The sequence below is a fragment of the Dromiciops gliroides genome, chromosome 2 (genome assembly GCF_019393635.1).
Source record: "Dromiciops gliroides isolate mDroGli1 chromosome 2, mDroGli1.pri, whole genome shotgun sequence".
Taxonomy (NCBI): Eukaryota; Metazoa; Chordata; class Mammalia; order Microbiotheria; family Microbiotheriidae; genus Dromiciops; species Dromiciops gliroides.
Window position 1 is genome coordinate 159,376,648 of NC_057862.1, and position 10,126 is coordinate 159,386,773.

Here is a 10,126-nt window from a genome sequence, read left to right on the forward strand (position 1 = left end):
GCTTGGCACATAGCAAGTGGTTAGCAATTGTTGTTTAACTGATTGGGTGACTGAACTAGTGGCATTCTCTGTCATTTTTAACCCTCTAGCAGAATGATGGAGAGAAAAATATTCTTGGATTTCCTAGGGCAAGATAGACATTCCAATGTATCGTGAACTGAGCAGAACCAAGAGAACATTGTGCACAGAGACAGCAATATTGTTTGATGAAGAACTTGAATGACTTGACTATCCTCAACAATACAATGATCCAAGATAATTCCAAAGGATTATTGATGAAGTACACTATCTGCCTCCAAAGGAAGAACTGATATTGATGGAAAAGACTGAAGCATGCTATTTTTACTTTCTTTCATTTTTTTCTTTTAATCAAGTTTTCTTGTACAAAATGACAAATATGGTAATGTTTTACATAACCATACATGTATAACCCACATCTGATTGTTTGCCACCTCAGGGAGGGGTGAGGGAAGGGAGGGAAAGAGGCATAAAAATTGAAACCCAGAACTATAAATAAAAATGTTTATTACCAAGAAAAAGGGGCGGGGGCAGCTAGGTGGCACAGTGGATAAAGACTGGCCCTAGATTCAGGAGGACCTGAGTTCAAATCCAGCCTCAGTCACTTGACACTAACTAGCTGTGTGACCCTGGGCAAGTCACTTAACTTCTCACAATCCCCATGTTCCTTCATGATTCAACTTAGGGGTTGCTTCCTCCATAAAACCTTTCCCCCATCACTACCTATCTTGTATTGTGCTTATATATATACACACACATATTTTATCTTCCAGATAAAATGTAAATTCCTTGAGCACAGTGGCCATTTAAATTTTTGGTTTTTTATTTCTAGTACCTAGAATCAGTGGGCAGCTAGGTGGCACAATGGATAGAGTTCCAGGCCTAGAGTCCTGAGTTCAAATCTGGTCTCAGACACTTCTGAACTGTTTGACTCTGGGTAAGTCACCTACGCTATTTGCCTCAGTTTCTTTACCTGTAAAATGAGATGGAGAAGGGGGCAGCTAGGTGGTGCAATGGATAAAGCACCGGTCCTGGATTCAGGAGCACCTGAGTTCAAATCTGGCCTCAGACACTCAACACTTACTAGCTGTGTGACCCTGGGCAAGTCACTTAACCCTCACTGCCCTGCAAAAACAAAACAACAACAAAATGAGATGGAGAAGAGAATGGCAAAGCACTCCAAGTAATTTTGCTAAGAAAACCCCAAATGGGGTCACGAAGAGTCAGACACGACTGAAATGAATGAACAACAAACCTAGCTTACGATTTTATATCTTTATCTCCAGCACCCAGAAATGGTCTTTTATTTATTTTTTGGGGGGGGAGGGTGAGGCAATTGGGGTTAAGTGACTTGCCCAGGGTCACACAGCTAGTAAGTGTCAAGTGTCTGAGGCCAGACTTGAACTCAGGTCCTCCTGAATCCAGGGCTGGTGCTTTATCCACTGCACCACCTAGCTGGCCCCCAGAAATCGTCTTTTATATATTTTTCTTGAAGTTATTTTGCACCTTGTTCTGCTGTGAGAAATATAATGCAGTGGACAGCTGAATAGAATGATAGTCAAGAGATCTGGTTTCCAGGACTAGCTTTACTGTGACCTTGGGAGAGTAATTTGATCACTGTGTCCTGTTTTTCTTAATCTGTTAAAATGGAAATAATGCCAATTACCCTCACTACTTTGCAAGGTTATTCTAAAGATAAGCTGAGATACAAGAATACATGAAGAATCTGTAATTTCTTCAGTATGGAGAATTCCTGGTGTGGAAACCCTCTCCACCAGCACAGATTGCAACCTGTCTACAAGTTAGTAGAGAAGTGCTAGGGAGTTGCTTGAGGCACATAGAGGTCAGGTCTCTTGCTTGTTCAGGGTCATGTAACTAGTAAATGTGGCATCTGGTTTTCCTGACTCCACACTTATAGACTTACAGATTTAGAGGTGGTAGGGACTGGAAGCCAGCTAATCCTGCCCCCTCATTTTACTTCTAGGAAACTGAGGCCCCAAAAGATCAAGTGACTTGCTTAGTCACTCATACCACAAAGCTTGGATTTGAACCCAAGTCCTCCAATTCCAAATCTAATGAATGTCCTTTCCACTATGCTGTCTCTCAAAAAAAAAAAAGTGATATAGAAGACATGAAAATAATTTACAAGCATCAGTCATTACCTAAATGCAAGATCTTATTATTGTTGTTGTTGTTAATAATAATACCTTTATAAAAGTCTGACTATTACCTCATTGTCTCATGAGGGCAAACCTTTTTTTCTCAAAGGCTACATAAACAGCACACAAGCATCAAGAGATACACCTACTTGAGCTCTGGACCACAACAGGGCTTCTTTAATGACATCCACGATTCCTTGAAGTAGATCAGCTTAGCAATTAGGTCACAAAAACAAAGAATAGACAGAAAATATATTTTTCAGTTCGGGACATGGAGTTATATAGGGAGACCGTTGAATTAGCCCATAGGTAGAGACAATCAGGCAGCAGGGTAGATAGAGTGCTGGACCTGGAGTCAGGAAGCCCCGAATTCAAATCCAGATGCTTAGCAACTGTGTAATCCTGTGATCCAAGTGACTTAACCTGTGTCTGCCTGAGTTTCTTCATGTGTGAAATAGGGATAATAGCATCTGCCTCCCAGGGTTGCTGCGGGGTGTGTGTGTGTGTGTGTGTGTGTGTGTGTGTGTGTGTGTGTGTGTGTGTGTGTCTAAATTAATATTAGTAAAGTGCTCTTCAAACCTTAAAGTGCTTGCTATATAAATACTAAGTAAGTACATATCTTGTCCAGGTGGTACCACAGATGAACAAAGGCCTGGGTCCAGGTTTGAACAGAAGGAGGCCATCAGGATGGGTCACAATTGGGAGACTGCATAATGTCTTCAATGATGCCAAGTGGTTCACTGGCATAAACATTCTAAATATTTTTTTTAAAGCACAAATGTCCTCCTAGTGATGCTCCTTTGCTGTGAATGCTGGAACAGTACAATCTCAGAAGAGAAAACACTGCAGGCAGCCGTGGGGGAGATGCAAAGACTTGTTTGATGTGTAAGTGGACTGCAGACTATTACTAATGATCATCTCTGTGTCATAAATGGCATGGGAACATCAAGAACAACATATAAGAATCATTGCTATGATTTTTATACTGCTTTAAAGTTTGCAGAATGCTTTACATAAACCATCTCATGTGACCTTCGCAATAACTCTGTGCTGTTATTATCTCTATTTTACAGATGGAGAAACTGTGACTGGGCAAGATTAAGTGACTTGCCCAGGGACATACTGCAATATGTATAAGGAAGGATTTGAACTCTGGTCTTCCCTGTGACCAAATACAGCTCTCTGCCCAGCTGCTTAAACTGAAATGGAGATAGGATGGCTGAGTGGCAAGAGCCAGGGATAGCAAATTGATAGCCCAAGTGCTGACCTAGAACGTGTGAAATATTAAGAACTACAGGATCTTCCTTGGAATGTAACCATTTGCTCAGGAGCTCAGCTCTGAGCATGCAAAGACTGAATTCAATCTCAGGAATTTCTGTCTCTTAATAATCTCTATAGCTCAGCCTTCTCCCCAGAGCAAGGCCCTGGAAACTTCATAATTTGGCTTTTGTCTCTCCAAGGGCCCTGCAGCTAACAAAGCCTTTACACAAAAAATGTGTTTATTAGAGATAAGAACACAGAAAAGGCAAAAGAAGTGTCTTCTTCTGGGGAGCTCCCCATTCCCTGAGGTTCACCACCAACCTAGCCAAACTGACCACAGTGAACTCTTAGTGAATAGTCTCCAGGACTTTGGTGAGAGGCAGAGTCTCCTTGGCGTTTGTCTCTGGGGTCTACTTGCTCTTCTTGCATTACTTGTGGCACCATTATGATAATTGCAATGCATGCCCAGACCGACTCTTAGCCTTTTCTCAGGCCTCATTTTTCTCTCTGAAGTCTTTGATCCTGTTGATCATCCTTTCCTCAAAGATACTCTCTTCAGGGCAGCTAGGTGGTGCAGTGGATAAAGCACGGGCCCTGGATTTAGGAGTACCTGAGTTCAAATCTGGCCTCAGACACTTGACACATACTAGCTGTGTGACTCTGGGCAAGTCACTTAACCCCCATTGCCCTGCAAAAAAAAAAAAAGATACTCTCTTCTCTCTAAGGTTTTTGGGACATTGCTGTCTCCTGGTTCTCCTCCTACTTATCTGATTTCTCTTTCTCAGTCTCTCTCTCTTTTTTTTTTTTTAAAGTGAGGCAATTGGGGTTAAGTGACTTGCCCAGGGTCACACAGCTAGTAAGTGTTAAGTGTCTGAGGCCAGATTTGAACTCATGTACTCCTGACTCCAGGGCCGGTGCTCTATCCACTGTGCCACCTAGCTGTCCCTTTCTCAGTCTCTTTTAATGAATCATCCAGGTTGTGGCATTTTAAAAAGTTTGAGAGACATGATTTGCAAGTAATTTTTTATTAATAAGACCAGCATGTTTATTATTAAAAGAATGGTCATTTGGATGTCTCACTTAGACCAAAGACCCCTCATGGAGGTGGGCTCACAGTTTATATGTCCTTTGAAAAGCAGGTGTTCCTGAGGGTGGCAATTAACTCTGATTGGTTAACAGTTAGTGAGAGGACGAATATTACAATGAGAGGCTGGGTTATATTACAATGAGGGTCTTGGGGTGACTTGGTCCACCCAAATCTTGGTCAAAGAGACTTATCAATTTCCATATCACCTGTCCGACAAAAATGGAGAATCCACATTTTCTCAGACCTTTCTGAGCAAATACAATGATCAGGAATGCACCCCTTAGCCTAAACTTAGAATTTCTTTGACTATCTTTGATTAGATCTTAGCCAGCCTAGCTGGGTAAGTGTTTTAGGAAGATTTCCCACACTGATTGATTTCCAGATGAGGGAGTAGAAAAGGGAGAAAATCTTGGTTCTGATTCAATAATTAGTTACTAATACAAGAGAGAGATAATCACTTCTCACAAGGTCACACCCTCTAACCTTAGTTGTCTCACAGAGTTCTGTGATGGGTCTTCTCCCTTTATACTACTTCACTTGGTGATCTCATCACCTCCCATGGATTTAATTACCATCTTTATGCTGATGATTCTCAAATCTATCTGTATTGCCCTAATTTCTCTATTGACCTAGTCTGGCATCTCCAACTGTTTTTTATCTTGAACATCTTGAACTGGATGTCCATTAGACATCTTAAATTCAACATGTCCAAAACTGAATTCAATATCTCTACCCCACTCCCCCCAAATACTTCTTCCTTTCTAACTTCCTATTACCACTTAGGGAAATACCATCCTTCTAGTCCCTCAGGCTCACAACCTAGGTTTTATTTTCATCTCTTTACTATCCTTTCTCCCGTCCCCCCAATATCCAATCCGTTGCCTAGGTGCGTCAGTTTTACCTTTCGACATCTCTCAAATATGCCCCCCTCTCTCTTCTGATATTCATGGCACTGTAGTGCAGACTCTCATCGCCTCATGCTTGGACTGTTGCAATAGGCTACCGGTGGGTCTGACTACCTCAAGTCTCTCCTCACTCTAATCCAACCAATCTAATTGAAGTTGCTAAAGTGATTTTCCTAATGTGCAGGACTAACTATGTCATCATTTATTCAATAAACCCAATGGCTCCCTATTTCTTCCAGGATCAAATACAAAATCCTCTGGCATTCAAAGCTCTTCATAATCTAGCCCGATTTACCTTTCCAGTCTTTTTATGCCTTACTCCTCACCATATACCCTTTGATCCAGTGACGCTGGTTTCCTTGCTATTCTATAAACGAGACATTCCATCTGTCAGCTCTGGCCATTTTCTCTGGCTGTCTTCCTTGCCTGGAAGGCTCTCCCTCCCTTATTTCTACCTACTGCCTTCCCTGACTTCCTTTAATTTGCAAAGAAAATTCCGTCTTTTATAGGAAGACTTTCCTAATTCCTTAACTCTAGTGCCTTCCCTTTTAAAATTATCTACTATTTTTCCTGCATCAAGCTTGTTTGTACAGATTTGTTTGCTTGTTGTCTCCCCCATCAGACTGCCAGCTCCTGGAGCACAGGGAAACCATCTTTTGCCTCTTTTTGTATCCTCAGAACTTAGCACAGTGTCTGACACATACTAAGTACTCACTAAATTTTATTGACTGACTATAGCTCTTTTAGCTCTCAGCTTAGCTTTTCCCCTCTCTATGCTCTCTCTCTTTTTAAAAATGTAGCTTTCACAAGCTTGTTCCCATATGCCATGTAACCAGCTAGAAGAACAATCACTTGCCCTGGACTGGCTCCTGTATTTCTATGCCCAGTGACTTTCTTAAAAGTTCTATCCTTTCACGCCCATGTGTGTCCATTGAGCCCTTCTTCATCCTATGGACAATGAGAGAAGATTTTTGAGAATTAGAGTGATCTTAAATCTGTATATTAGGAAAATTATTTTGGTGATTTTGTAAAGGATGGATTGAAGAAGGAAGAGACTAGAGGCAAGAAGACCCCTTGGGGGCTATTATAAAACTCTAGGCAAAAAAATAATGAAGGTCTGACTTAGGGTGGAAAGAGTATGAATGAAGTAGAAATAATGAATGAAAGATATTAGTGGAGACAGAATGAACATGTAATGGTGGGAAATGGGTATGGGGTTGGGGTTCTTAGGAATTCCTCTTTAAAGAATTACACCCTCTTGCACACAAAAGTAGTTAGAATAAGGTGATAGTTTATTTAGGAGCAAGGGAAGGGAAGGGTGGGGGGAGGGAAACCATGAAAGAAATCCTTGGACTTTTCATGGGGAGATTTGGCATAAAGCACATGGCTCAGAGGTACCAAATCTCCTCGAACAGGAGACTGGAAGGTACTTTTATAGAGGACTGATGGGGGTGTACCATCTGCCCGTGAAAAGTTCCTTTAGTGAGAGAGGACCATCCCCCACTGGTGGTAGCTGGGGGAATTGGGTGAGGAGTGGAGGACCATCCCCCACTGGTAGTGACTAGAGGAATTGGGTGAGGGGTGTTCTCTTCAGAACACAAAGGCCGCAGCCACACCCAAATTTATCTCTCCAGGGTAAGGGAGACCAGAATGAAGGGTAGGAATCCGAAGCTAGCTCAGTCCGATTTGGTTCAGCTTATCTCTCTAGGCGTTATTTGTCCTCTGGTTTAGTTTCTCAAGGAGAAGCTTCCTTGATGTGCCCCAGAGAACTTCTGGGGTGCTCTGCACCCCATGACAAACACAAGTTATGAACACTTTTTATAGTAATAAAGAACCAGAAATAAAGTAGATGTTCACAGATTAAATTGTGGTACATGGAAGAAAAGAACTTCATTGTGCTGTAAAAAAAAAAGATGAATATGATGAATACATAGAAGAATTGGGGGGCCGTTAGGTGGCACAGTGGATAAAGCACTGGCCCTGAATTCAGGAGGACCTGAGTTCAAATCTGGCCTTAGACACTTGACACTTACTAGCTGTGTGACCTTGGGCAAGTCACTGTACCACCCAGCTGCCCCCTTGTTTTTTCCCAAGAAGCCTCTGACAGAACTTTGTCCTTTTAAAATAAGAACTGAGTTGGAATATTATGCTTTATAACTCTAAAACTATTTATGCTAGCCAAGTGAGGAAGAAATCTAAGAAAATGTTCCTTCCAACTGGTTATGGGACAAGACTTAACACAGAAAAGACTTATGGGATAGGCTACACCATGAACTTACTGACATTGACTCCAGCTCAAGATCTTGTACACTAGGAAGATTTTACATTTTTATTGTCATGTAATTCTCATGTAGAGTTGTTTTTTTCCTCCTTTGCTGGTAAGGACTAGAGTTGAAAGACTTCATGGAACAAGGAAGGACACGTTCAAATAGTAAGAAGGAGTGTGGGTAGAGTACAGAATGAGGGGATGTATAGAGTGGATTCTCAGGAGGATATGGCAGCCAACAATAGGTAGAGGCCCAGGGATTCAGTGGATCATCATTAGAAAAGGAGTTTCCATTGAATGTCCATGTTTGGGTATATTTGTAGGTGTCCAGCAGGAGGTAGAAGTCCAGAAAGGGAGGCAGAAGCTGTCACAGGGGTCTAGCAGCAAATAATGAGGGCCCAGTTATAGAGGTGCTATGGTTGGGGAATGGTTCAATATGGGGAGCAAGAGAATGACTCAGTTACTGGAACTGGACTTTAAGATTCCACGGGGGCTTGATTGCAATGGACAAGGTAAGAGGTCAATTGTTCAAATCAGATGACAACTAGAGTAGAACCAGCAAGATCAACTGTTGGCCCATCCTTATAGCTCTCTTGCCTGGGTGCTCGATAGATTCCAAGTCTTGATGTGAGCCAAACCTGTAGGTTGAGTTTAAGAGATCCAGTTAGAGAAATGGAGAGATAGGGAGCTGGGTCAATCATTATAGCTGGTTGGACAAGTTTCTGTCCTGAATGATTCATTCTGGGTGGGGTGGGTGAGGAGGGATAGTTGTCACTCAGAGATCCTGTTGTGTTAAGGTAGGAAGAAAATATTGTTTGTTTTCAAGACTACTTCAAATTACTGGTGACTGGAATTACCATACAGTTATACTAAATCACTATGTAGTTTGGATTCTTTCTAGGAGGAAAACAAACCTGGAGCTGCTAGAGGGGTTACCCCATTTCCAATGAACCTACAAAAACTCAGTAACTCACAGGAATGTCAAAAGGCAAAGTCTATGTCCTTTGCCCCACCAAATTAGGAATTTATCCTTACTTGTCCTCTAGCATTGGGGCCATGTGCATCTACTATTCTCACCAAGGGAGTGGGGCTACACTCTCTGCATCCTAGAATTCTTGAAATTAGGGCTTCTAGAAAGTAACCCCAAGGCTGATGCTACTCAGGAACTCCCCTTTTCTCTGTTTCTTGCAATTTGATTATGGTGGTTTTTCTTTCCCAGAAAACCATGGTTTGTCTTCTTCTTGAGTCCATATTTAAGGCTGAAGAGTTGGGCCACTGCCTCCTGGTAACTGGGGCTAGGAACTCTGAATCCAAGAAATTCTCTTCCTGTATTACACAGATGAGGGCATGTGCAACTCTCATTTGGCCCAGCCCCAGTCCCAGACCACCAGTAGTGTCATCTCTTGGCCCTTAGCTCTAATGCTCTCTCAGGATCTTTCTGACAGAAGCTGATCCTCCAATCACCTCTCTTTTTAATAGTTCCAGCTAGGAGTGTGTTGGAACCAACTCATACAGGCTCCCAAAAAGTAATTATTAAATTTTCAGTGTGAGCATTTATACCTTGGAAATCAGCAAGCACTATAAATCAGGGCTTGATTTATTGTGTTGTTGATTGTCTGGACTTAATAAAGTGATGGAGAAAATGTTAATAATAGAGATCAAACTTAAAAATGTGTCCTGTAGTACATTCCCCACCAACCCCTGCCCCATTTAGGTTGTTAAATATTTATCAGCATAAGGCAGTGGCTCCCCTTATAATAGTCTGAGCTAACCACTTTCTTCCCTACTTAGTCCACACTTAGAATGAATCCAAAAAGGTCATGTTCTCACCCTTCATAGGGAGAGAAAATACAAGTCCCAGACAATGTTCACCTCCCTATAAACTCAGGGAGGTGTCAAAACCCCCTATACTTAAAAGAATCAACTAAAGGCCACTTAAGGAAAAGTAAGGAAGAGAACAGCACAGGATGAGAAGGCATAGATGGGTGACCGCCAATGGTAGAGGGAAGGTATTCCCATGAATTGACCATAGATCCATTGAAATATTTAAATACAGTAAAACTTCATGAGTTCAGGCTCTGATGGTTTAGAATGTATGATAATCCACACACTTCACTAAAGTCCAAGTATGATGCATCATCATGATATAGAGATGACCCTGAGCTTCTAAAGACTAGGTCAGTGGAGCCCAGGCTCTGATGGATCCCAATCAGTTGGGTTTGGAAGTCACAGAGAAGGCAGTGATCTTCAGTATTAGCCTAGCTAGAAGCTGATTGCCAGAGGGCTGGCTGCCATGATGGATTGTTTTGGCCAAAGTAGCTTGTTAAATGATCTGCTAAGCTCTGAAGGGTCGGCATTTATAGCAGTGGAAGGAATATACCCATGTCAATGAGTAATTGAAATATTAAGGAATAGATGGAACTCCATTAGA